The sequence below is a fragment of the Pelobates fuscus genome, chromosome 2, assembly GCF_036172605.1.
Source record: "Pelobates fuscus isolate aPelFus1 chromosome 2, aPelFus1.pri, whole genome shotgun sequence".
Taxonomy (NCBI): domain Eukaryota; kingdom Metazoa; phylum Chordata; class Amphibia; order Anura; family Pelobatidae; genus Pelobates; species Pelobates fuscus.
The window spans coordinates 126,833,075-126,846,004 of NC_086318.1; positions in this window are offsets into that span (position 1 = coordinate 126,833,075).

The following is a 12,930-nucleotide window of genomic DNA, read 5'->3' on the forward strand; positions in this document are numbered from 1 at the left end:
TACAAGGCTTTTATTCAGCAATCAAAATAAAAAATATTTGAAATAAACCAACAAATAAAAAAAAAACAATAATGGATACAGTCCTTTACAAATGCATATCTTTAGAATAATGTAATTTTTAAGAATATCTGAGAATGTCTAGGGTACGGCTGTGCGTGTTCCACATGGGCAAACCGTTTTGTAATGGTTTGCCTTATAGTGGCATTGAGCCTTATGTCATAATAAGCCTCATGTCATTGAGCCTCATGTCATGATAAGCGGACTAGCAGCTGTATAATTGCGGAGGCCTGATGCCAATCTCACCATTCATTTATTACCTATGAGTGTCAGCTCAGTGCTCTAAGCCAATGAATGAATTTATGTGCAAGTATGCAGAGAATTTCCATTAGCCAGCACGGAACTCTTATTCCAAGCTGAGTAATGAAGCTGCTGGAGGTGGGATTATATCTCCAGTAGCTAGGCTGAAATGCTGCAAATAGAGACACATACAGACTCCACGCACCATGACCACTTCAAAACACTGAATTGGTTATGCTGCTTGGAATAACCCTTTAAGTTAATTACATACCTATTACATAAGACACTGTATAATATAGTTGCAATCCAAATAATTAGTCCAATATTGCCTCTCCTATATAATCTTAATGTATGACAAATAAAATTGAAACAAAATATATGTAGGTTGGTAGACATACTTGTGAAACGAACAACATTTTTGTTTTGTTTTTTACTTTAAAAACACATATTTTAACGCACTGAAACTGTGTTTGTGTTACCAATTATAATGCTGTTCTTAACCTTTATGAGACTGCTCATAGGAAATATCATGGAAAAAAATGACTTTGTGTGATTTCACTGAAGTGGAAAGTGCATCTCTTCTAACATTCTGTGAGAGTAAAAAGAACTAAAAGCAAAACCGTTGCTATGTTAAAATGCTAGATTGTGTTTTCTGAGTTTGAATCTCTCATTTTAAAGCACTGTACCCAAACGTATCCCAGATGCCCTTTCTGTGCCGTTTAGTTATTTTTTATCTAGTCAACCTTGATCTCCCTTTCCCCTTATTTAATACTCCCAAGTATTATTTGGCTTTGGTAGTTAGCATTATCTAATGTGAAGTATATTAACTCGGTGTTTAAGGAATACTCCAAACCCATAAAGCAGTTCAGGGGATAGTGTAGTGTCACACCTCAAAAGAAATCAACACTTTTATAAATTATTGATAAGGTTTCGCCCTTCCTGTTGTCAATTGGACAGACAGGACCGGGGTATTCCTTACTGTTTAGTGCCCAGCACAAAGTGCAGGACAATGCTTCTGATAGAGAAACACTGGCTTCAATGTTATGAAGGGCTATCTCATTACTGGATTAAAGGTAAGTTAACCCTTTATTTCAGGCAAAAAGTGAAGGAAGAGGATGCATCATTTAGTTGACGCGAAACGCGTCTAGGTTCCTCTTAATTGTTTTTTTTTTTCTTGGTGTCATCACTTATTTTGTTTTGGTGTATGGATTTTAATTTGTACATGTTGATCAGGACATATCGCCTTGAGTATCGATTTTTCTACAAAATAAATGAGCTTATTAAGGAACATGTTCCTGTTGAGTGTGGCTATTTCTCATTGATGCCAAGAGTTTTCTGCAATACCAGAACAAACCACAAGTAACACAGTCACCTGAAAGTGACTTATTTATGTTTATAGTTTATTATGTGAATAGTTAGCTTTATTTTGTTTGGGTAAGCAACTTTTCCCTTTTTTTGGCACATCTTGTTTCGATTAAAACTCCAGCATTATTCCTAAATGCACTCTATTTATGTATAACACTCTAGTGTTCTTTTTACAGGGCTATAATAAACTATTTTACAGATTCCACATTGTTGTTTGCCTTCACACAGTTGGTTACAATGGCAGTGATATATTAATATAACTGCTGCTAAAGACCTATAACCTCCCTCAAAGAAATCACAGCAAAAAGCTTATGCTAAATATTTTCAATAACCAACAGAGGATTAATGAGTAGAAGCACTAAAACAAATCTATATTCATATACTACATATATAGTAAATATATAATATTGAAATATAGGTTTTTTTTCACGCTCCTCCTTTTTTCCTATTGGTCATTTCTCACTTTAGCTTTGAATTAAAGAGACAGTATAGTCACCAGAACAACTGCAGCTTATTGTATTTGTTCTCGTGAATATAATCATTCCCTTCTGGCTTTTTGCAGTAAACACTATCTTTTCAGAGAAAATGCAGTGTTTACATTACAGCCTTGGGGAAACTCCAACTGGTCACTCCTCAGATTGCTACTAGAGGTGCTTCCTGGGGTAGTGCTGCACACTGTGCAGTGCTGCCACTCAGTGTCTCAACCCTCTGCATGCAGACACTGAACTGACACTGAAACCAAAAACCAAAGAAAGCAGTTTTGTGCATTGTCTATTTAGTTTGTATTGTGATTCATCCATATTGTGTTTTGGAATTCGCAATTTTGGGCCCACCACTGTTCACCTGAAATTCAGATGAATTGCAATTTGTTTTTAACCAAATGCAAGAAACAAGAGATTATTGAGATCAATGCTTGTGCAAGCTTACAAGGTATAGGGGTTAAGATAGAAAAACACAAGAGGAAGAGCAGCATGGGGGATACGATCAATGAGACTGACAATAAAGCGATGAGCTCAATCAAGGAAGTTCAGATATTTCTCAATCCAGAACTACATGGATTTTTGTTTCTTTGTAAATTTAAGCTGATTTAAAAAATCAAATCATGAATTTTGACAAATTACTTTGCTGCTTGAAATAACTGACTAGAACAGAAAATTGGGACTCTGTAGGCACTATAATCATTTCATCTCACTGAAATGGTTACAGTGCCATGAGTCTCCTGTCCCAGTCCCCCATGAGAAATTGAATGCTCTCCTACTTCTGACTGCTTCACTGACATAGCTTTATCAATGTTTTAAAACATTCAATGCCTTAAAACAAAATGAAAGGATGGCACCAAGGGACTTCAAACACCAGAACCACTTAAGTTCCAGAGCCTACTGTGTCCCTTTAAATCATGTTTTCTAGATTTGAATGACCCTGAATGAGGGTCACCACAATTTACCTTGCCAATACTTAGTCATGTTGTCTTTCTGTATCTAATGATATAGGTGATATGGAAAATGTCTACAGAAGAGTTTTTTATAATGAATTGTGTCTGATAGACTATACGTCCTTATAGACAAACTGCTTTAAAAATAGTGTCTGATCCCATTATATTTGTGGAATATTTGTTCAGGCTCTGCATCATGAAGGTTATTATCTATAAGTGAACAGTTCTAATGGAGCAGTACCCAAGTATGCATTTGCTACAAGTATTTGTTTAGTATATTGTTATGTTTATGTTATGACGTTCTATTTATGCTATTTTTATACGAGCTGTATTTAATGTGTTTCAGTTTCTTGTAAGCGGAATGCTCTCCTACGTTTGACCACTTTACTGACTTAGCTTCATGAAAGCTTGATGTTCTTTCAGATAAAAGGCCTTCTCTCAAGCCAGTAAACATACTACGTGGAGGCCTGCAATGTTTCAACAACAGTTTAGATATTATTAAAAAAGACAACAATATAATATGCTCAATTTTGCGAAATGAGCCAAGCAATCATCTCATTACCTCTCAATCATCTTTTACCTCTGTGACACAAACGTTCCCGTAGTATCTAAGCACACTGACTCCAAAAGTTATTGCTGTTGACTTTGAAAATGTGTAAAACTAAAATAGAGGGACAGACCTAACAGTGCACTACTGGAATTAGTGAAATCAATAAAAAAAAAAAAGCAGGATTCTCTTTACTGTCCTATTTCTAGCAGTGCGTAACTGTGTATTCACCATGATCTTTTATTAAAGTTGTCTGTTTAGTGAATGTCATGGCCATCAAAGGCTTTCCCTATCTGTAGCTCGGTATCCTCATGGTCACAGTAGGTACAAGCATCTCCGGAGTCGCAAAGTGGCTACTCTGACTCTGTGGTATGATATTGTCTGTGTTGATCTTTGACATATTGGTTTTTGGTTCTCTGTTTTTTCTTGAATCTGTAATAGCCCTTGTTCTACCACAGACTCCTTCCTTTCCTGGTCTGCCTGATTCACAAGGGTGTGCACATTTGTTTGAAGGACAAGTTTAAGGCCGTAAGGCCTGTATTTGTGGGAGGAGTTAAGCGTTCCATATAAACGCTACTCCCCCCCTTCCTACCTGCCGTACGCACGCTGTTCACTCAGTGACAGCCAAACTTCCGGTCCTCGCTCAGGCTCTTCCGGTCCGGCTTCCTCTCTGTTCCCCCTGCTCCTCCTTTCGGGCAACAAACATGTGAACGCCAAGGTAATCGGCAAATAGCCGCGCTCCGGCTATTTGCTGTTCGGCAGATCTCCAGCCATACTATCGGCGGTCCGGCTTGCCTGCTAACCGTGAGTCGTCTCATTCCGGTCCCCTCCACATCGCTGTGGTCGCAGGGGGGACCGGAACACACATGTCGGGGATATGATTGCTGGGCATGCTATTCTAGCAGCATGTAGTATGTACTATAGTCACAATTTATTTCTGTTATGCCTGATTGTGGCAGCATCCTGGGTCAATAGCAACTAGTGCAAATGTGCAGACACTTCTAACATAGAAATACCATTTGGTTGCATATGCTCAGTAGCATTTTTAACCCATGTAGTGGCTGAGCTATTATTAACCCTCGGGAAGCCTATTCTCGAATAGTAGACCGTGTCCCATTGTATTTATTGAGTTTGCATGTCACCGTTTTCATTGTCTTGCACCAACCACAGCTGTTCCTTGACTCAAGGCTGACTATGTTTGCTGTTAGGATGTCACTTTCAATGAAGAACATTTATTTTTCAGAGCCAGACACGCAGTTGGCACATTTGTGGCTCTTTGTGTAACAGGAATCTGTGGAATTTCTCAGATATAACGCTTTCTCTTGCACTCTTAGGACACTGGCAGCCTGGGTGCCCCTGGAATACTCTGACCCCCAGGTCATTCACTAGTTAAATAGGTTCTTGATCTCTGTGTTGTGGTGCTATTTGCCCCTGGTTAAAAGTGACTAGGGAATTAAATACCGAATCAGTAACGGTTGGGGGTATGAATCAATTGGCTTGCAATCCGTTTTATACAATATACGTCAATTTAAGGGCAGCATTTAATAACTCATCTCTGTAAATGTACACTAAGCAACTCTGTTTTTACGTTAGTCATGCAAGTCTTGACTTTACCTTTCATATTACTAATTTGGAGATTTGGGCATACTTTCCATTATGTTTTCATGTATCAGTGCACAGTCCTAGGTTATTCGGCTGGTATCTCCACCTAGTGGTTTGATGGTATTTGCTGTTTTATTCTGTACAATATGTAGCTTCTCTACCGTCCTGTTTTCAGGTTGTTAATGGTGTTTCTGCTATTGGTGCATCCCATGTAATACCACTTAATGCCTGACGCTATGCATGTACTGTTTTATTGGGTCAAGTTAATCTAACTAACTAAACACTGTGTATGTTGGATTATTTTGTCTCCCAGATTACGCTGACGCTTGTGCAACTCCTGTTATACATGTATCGAATTACCTCAGGTTCAGGCGTTACCGCCATTTGACATTCCCCGCTAATTTCTATTTATGTTGCATTCTGTCATTTGTTACCATTAGACAATCACTAGTTCGCTATTGTCGCCTATTTCTATCAGGTACCATTTAGTTTCGTCCACATTTCAAACAACTGCCTCGAAAGGGCCACGTTGTTACACGATGGGGTATCGAACCATCAAACACAATTACTATTTGTTTCATTTTGTCATCTGCTAGCAGTAGACAATTACTGGTTCGCTATTGCCGCCTGTTTCTATCTGGTATAAATGTGTTTTCGTTCACATTTCCTACAATTGTTACACAATTGGCCTTTGTTATACGATTTTCACCTGTTTCTATCAGGTTTGGTTTCATTGTGTTTCCAAACAACTGCCTCTACTAGGCCACGTTGTTTCATGTTTGGGGTACGGGGGCTTGATTCCTGCCTTGCCTCGTCAGGCCACGGCTCCACTCCACAACTCTTCATTCGTACTCACTACCCATAACAATCGTTTTGTTACTCACTACCTTGCTAATTTCACCCTCCTCTCTCCGTCAGCTGCTACGACGTTTTCTTGGCACAACGCCTTCATTCATCTCCTTTCAGGCTTCTATTGTAACCATCACGAGAATCTTCAGCACCCTCAGGGTCTATCGATACTGCACTATCAGCTATATCTCCATAGTACTTCACTATACTGCACATTATTTTCCTTCCCTCGACTTCAGTTCCTTCTTCTTTCTTCCTCCTTTCTCTCCCTTCTTTTCCTCTGTCTCTATCTGGGAATATCCGGGTACCTATCATTAACTACAACTTGGGTTTCCAAGCACGTTACGTTACCCCCTTATCAAGCCCCCGTCTAGGGTCAGAGAACTGGCTATCTAGGGTTAGGAGCTGGCCTTAGCTGTACAACGTAGCTGGTCCCGCGAGGCCAACTCCCCAATCTCAACACGGAGATCCCAAATCATAGTTAGTGCCTCGCATTCACCCACCTATCGGGTTTATAGTTAGGGCCTCACCTGACACGGCCACACGTTTTTGGATCTTTACTGTCACCGAGAGGCCACCACCCCGCCACCACGCTAGTGGCTCGAGCCCCACGCCCAAATCATAGGTAGAGCCTCTCACCAGCCGCTTGGCTACTAGCAGGGCCTCACTTGTCACGGGGTAGTGAGCTTTTCGCTTCGGCACTAGTTAGCCAGCCAGTTCTATTTTACTTAACCGTATTGTTGTTGTTTGAGTTCATTGTTGTTGTCATGTTCTTTTTCAGGATGTCTTACAAACGCAACGTCAGACGAGGGATTGCAGCATTTTCGTGTCTATTAGGGCCGACTATCCATGAGTCGCTCAGTCTCGTACCTCACCCAACTCACATCTCTCAGGCATAATCCGCATTTTGGCATCCCCTTCCGGTCACTCGGCTGTTGGGGCTCGACACAAGTTTTCATCTAGAACATTATTCGTTTGCTCTAAGATACATATAACAGAATCGTGACATTCTTCCAAGAATCAGTGGAGCATGACTTCCACAGGCATACTGATCACCCTGTAGTCTTTTCTACATTTTTGCCACCTTTTATTCAAACCTTCATATGTACATGATCGCACTATTCCGAACTGACATACACGTTTCTGACAAGCCTTTCAAACCATACCCCATTTTTTACACAAGATATCAAAGATAATTGGTTTATCGCTTCACAGTAACGTACGTACACAGATGGGAATACCGGGCAGTGTCAGACTCCCAAAAAACAGCATTCGCGCCACACAACCAGGTCTTAAATCTATGTGCCTGCAACCATACAAGGGTTTGGGAACCCTACAACTCCACGATCACAACTAATCAGACAGGTAAGTCATGTCTCCCCAAGGAAAATTTAAGAAGGTACAAACACTACACCGCGTCACGTCAACGTTCGAACCAGACAATCGAGACACTTGACCTACTAATCATTCCCTAACTACTTCTAAATACGATTCTACATTCACACTCCTGTCATTAGAGTAAGTAGGACCACTGGCTTCTATTTTCACATCCATTCTATAAGAACGACATCCAGTAGCAGTACGCCGGAACAAACAATTAGAGGCACTAGGAATCGGCTATATATTATACAGGAACATTCCCAACGCAGGAGTAGCAAGACAACGGATTTTATATAGTGCTATAAGTGTGTTTTTCTGGCATTTCCTTTTGCCCTCTTTTTCAGGCCTACCCTCTACGTCGGTTCCGGCACACCACACCGACTTAATTCCAATAACAAGGTACTTCACTATACGATATTAACCGACCACAAGTTTAAGGCCGTAAGGCCTGTATTTGTGGGAGGAGTTAAGCGTTCCATATAAACGCTACTCCCCCCCTTCCTACCTGCCGTACGCACGCTGTTCACCCCACCCACCTCTCCCTCTTATACAATTCATTCAGGGGGGCCCTCTTTTTCAGGCCTACCCTCTACGTCGGTTCCGGCACACCACACCGACTTAATTCCAATAACAAGGTACTTCACTATACGATATTAACCGACCACAAGTAAAGTTATAGTGAAAGTAAGAAATACATGGTATTTCTCTAAGGCCCACAATATTCTTCCTACTAAAAGGAATAGAACATTACTTTATGTGATTCTTAAACTGTGGTTAACATAGGTAGCAAATACCATGCATTTTTGGTTTTCCCTATTACTTAAATACTTTAGCTTTAGTGTGCTTTAATAACTCAGGCATTTTAGCATTTTAGCATATTCTTAAATTTTCCTTTTCATTTTTAGGGACTTTCTCATTTACATTTTTCCTTTTTTAGTAGGGGTTCTTTGGAATTAAGTATTATTCTCCAATGCTCTGTGGGTTATGCCTTTGCAAGCTCCCCAACACGACCTATAAGGATCCTCTATAAGGATTAATTTATATATTATTTTTGCCCAAAGTTTCAATACCCAATTCAATTATTTTTTCTTGAATTCAGGAGATAGTGGCAATGTCATTTCATGTAGGATGCCAGCTGAAAATGTCCGAAAACACTTAATTTCAAGGAGCAACAAAAATATTGTTCTGGGGCGGGGCGGGGCCGGACCACCGAGCTGGATGGTCACAGGCAAAAGAAGCTCCTGCTGTTCAGCACCAAATATGCCGAAAAAAACTATCTTTAGCCAAAAAGCCGACCGACAACTACAATGCCCAAAGCAGAAGGCCTGCTGGAGCCAGGGAGAGGCTGGCTTATCAAGCTACAGTCCCCTGAAGGAGAAAACTTTGATGCCCCAACCGGGGCCTTCTCCGGCGGTGAGTGGGGCGGACAGCCGCCGCACCACTATCCTGCCACACAGCAGCCAGCCTGGGGCTCGAACCTGAGCGGACCGGCCCTGTTCCCCCCTCTATGGACCGGGGGGGGGGGGTGATCCCTGTCCCCACCCAGGGGCATGGCAGCCGGAGCACACAGGCGCCATCGTCACACTCGAGGGCCCGACCGCACCACATAAGATGGCGGCTGCCACGTGCACCGAAGTTTGCTGAAAGGAATGCACAACAGCGGAGCTGGGAACACCTAGTGCAACAAACAAGCACAGGCCCAGGAAACCAGAGAAGATGGCGGCTCCAGCTCGCCAAACTACGTCCTACCTGTAAGAGCAACCAACCACGAGAAGACGGGCAGCAGCGGAGGCCTACCGGACATGAAGCGGCGGAGGCACCAATATGCAGGGACTCCGTTCCACACTCACGACCCTGCCGCCAACTGAAGAGAGCCACACGCCAGAGTATGCAACACCCAATGCCGACCTCGGAGACCGCTCCTCTCGATTCCTAACAGAGGCAAGCCCGAGTGATGCATCTGGAGAGATACCTCAGCCTACAAGGACACTAACACCGGGTCGCGCCGACATGCTGGAGCAGGCACTGGCCGACCATATGTCCACTACCACCCATGAAGCATCGGACACACCATGTTGGTGATTCAAGAAGCGTATGCAGCCTTACGAACTCTTGATCAGACTGGGTGATATTATGTTATATTATATCTGTAGATGGCTGCCTGGCCTTAACATGCCTAAGTTTACATGCTGCACCTTTGACCATAGCTTACCGCTTGCATCCTTCTCATAGTAACACATAAAATGCTAGCATTCATGGCACCCTAACACTACAAAAACCGTTACTCAACCTTCACCCATGCCTCACTTGCAACAGACATGTTTTGGGCCATAGTGTTCATTGTGGGTTCCCACACTCTGCCTGTAATTGTAACATGTGCCCTGCCTTCCCGGGTGAGTCACCTAGGAGCAATCCTGGATAAGCAACATCACCACACAAAACATAGTGTCTACACACGAGTACCGTATTCACTTGTCTAAGTAACCTTATATTATATGTATATCCTGCCTGCATAACTCATCTAGCTATATAACTAAATAATGTTGTACATCATCTTGTTAGAACGCAACCTTAACACAAAAATGTGCAAGTACAAACGTATACCCCAATGTAATTATTGTCTGACTAACACGAGGAATGCCTTTGGGGTACCCCATGTAAAACTGTAACATCTTATGCACTGCAAAAAAATAAATAAAAAAAATTGTTCTGCCAGAAATAAAGTCTAATTGTTCTGCCAGAAATAAGTTAAAATGTGCAATGCCACAACGTGGCTTCAGTTAATGAGTTACAGTAGGGGACTGCTCATACACACTCTCACAATAGACATATACATAGCAGTGACAAACATATATAAACAATACTAACATGGTTGTATTTTTCAATTCAATTATAATTGTAATTTTAAATGTAAATATAATTCCCATTATGTTTTTTTTTTTCAGTAACTACTGACCATAGCCACCATTTTATATCACAGTTTTGGAAATGCTGTGTACTATGTCATTTGCATATGATTTTAACATGACTTATCAGCTTTATGTTCACCTTTGGTCATGTTAGATTCCATCTACTGATTTTGCTTACAAAATTGGAAATCAATGGCTACAGAACACAATTTATCCAACCAAAAACTGTGTACGATTTGTGCAATGTATGCATCTGTACATATCACCAATGTAAAATAATCTTATAATATATTTACTGTGTCAGTTTATTTCTTGGGTCATGCTCTGCAATAAACCACATTCATTAAATGTAACACATGTTTATACCCTTTTCACTCATAACTATTCCTTTCTTCATTAAATCATTAAGTCTCTATTTAGGTTCTGCTCTGTCATCATGACAGCTATAATGATTTGCAATTTGTCTGTGTAAGTTGTCTTCGATTGCATTTTTGTATCTACTGAGTAGCTCTTAGCTCTGCCGAGCATGTCAAAATTATTTTTAGTCTGAGCTACTTTTCAGTATCAACTTTCCTGGAATTCCACTAACAGGATATCAAATGTATTTATTAAGTTACATTGTTTGGGTTGTCTTGAAGACTATTTACAGTCGCCGTAGGCCAACATTTTCTCTGATACAATTGAGATATTGAGATAATTAAAAAAATTCCCAGCACGATAGGATAGGTAGCCATTGAAAACTTTTTGTCATGAGTAGGAAATTATGCAGTTCAACCATTACTTTTTAAACAAGGACATTTCAATCATTGAGTAACAAAGTTATAATAGATGGAGGGTAGTATCAATATTGCATTGCTTAAAATGCTTTAATTAAGGCTAAAGTTGGGGGGGGGGGGGACTTTGGAAATGAAGCTTGGCAGAGGTAAGTAACAGTCTATAGAATCTTGAAGAAAATAAAAAAACACTATGTGAATGTGTTTAGTGAATACTAAGTAAAAAATATACTTATCTTAGCAACAAATGAAACAGCCTCCCAAGGTCATTACCAAGACAAAATGACCTTTACACAGCAAAATGACCTTTTAATTATTAAATAGTTCTCCATAGCTACGGAGAACTATTTAATAATTAAGAGGGACAATCATTTAATTTTTAATAAATTTTTTAGTAAAAAATATTTTTTCAGTTGTTATGGTTATTGTACACTTGTCACTTGCCACTTTAAGATGATGCAAATTGCGCTTAACATTTAAATTTACACCTATGTGTATTAATACTTATAACATATATAGTGCATAAAAGATTATTCCTCCATGTTGCTGCTGATACTAAAGTTATTTTTCTTAATAGATATGTACCATCCCCCGTTTTTTCACTATCATTGCAATTTGTTTATTATTATTATGCTGGCGACCAACAGGGGGCTATAATTATATATCCTAATACCATCTCACTTTGAACGCATGAGACAGTGGAACGCGGAAGTGTTATGCCGTTCACACTTCCGGTTCCGGCAGATGTAAGTGATTGCGATCATGATGAAATGAAAATAGTAGATTTCATTCCAACAGCTGAACAGGACCGGCTACTACCAATAACAATGAGGAATCCACCAATGGACACAGGGAGTAGCCCTATATAAGGGGACTAGTAGGTGGGGGGAATAGGCTGCTTTTATACTGTTATTGCTATTTGCATTTGATTTTTACTTGTATGGTCCCTGAGGAAGTTCCAGTACAGGGAACGAAATGCGTAGGACCTTTACTGTTTATATTTTATTATTTATGGGTGATTGTTCACCTTCCAATAAAAATGCTGACCTTTTGACCGGTTTTACATCCACCCTACTGGATCAACAGGAGGGATAAAAAAGCCCCCCAACAACAGTGTGGGGAGGCACCCTTGAGCGCAATTACCATCTTTATCCTATGAGTGCATTTCATTGAGCGCATAATTGCTCGCAAAACTGTATTAGACTATATATTTTGTTTGTTCCTTATTTTTAGATGTTACAGCCATATCCCAAATGTTTCTGTTTTTTCTATATAGAATCTTGAAACCAATCCTAACTTCACCTCACCATTAAGCCCATTACCCTCTTGCCTTTGTAAACCCATTCATCCCTAATTCTGAGCCCTTCCAAACCTTAAATCTTCATAAATGTACACTGCACTGGGTATGTTGTTGTCCTCTACATGACTAAAGCACAGGGCACATCAGTGTGTTCCTGCTGTAATGAACAAAATGACTAGCTGAGCCTTATGAGAAGTAAAAGCGATAACTTCTTATAACTTTTATATTTATAAATGTCTCCAGAATCCCAAAATGTCATTATTTGCCACTAACACCCAGTTTGTTGCGGTTTTCTGTTATGTATTTTTTATAATACATGATAGTTTAGGTTACAGTAATTGTTCGTAGACTTGTGCATTTGATTGCAAACAAATTGCAATCCGTCTGAATTTTGATCAATCGCTGGGTCGTCTGAATTCTGTAATTCCTAAGTACAATATAGATGAAATGAAATGAATTAGGTCAAAGTTCCTGTT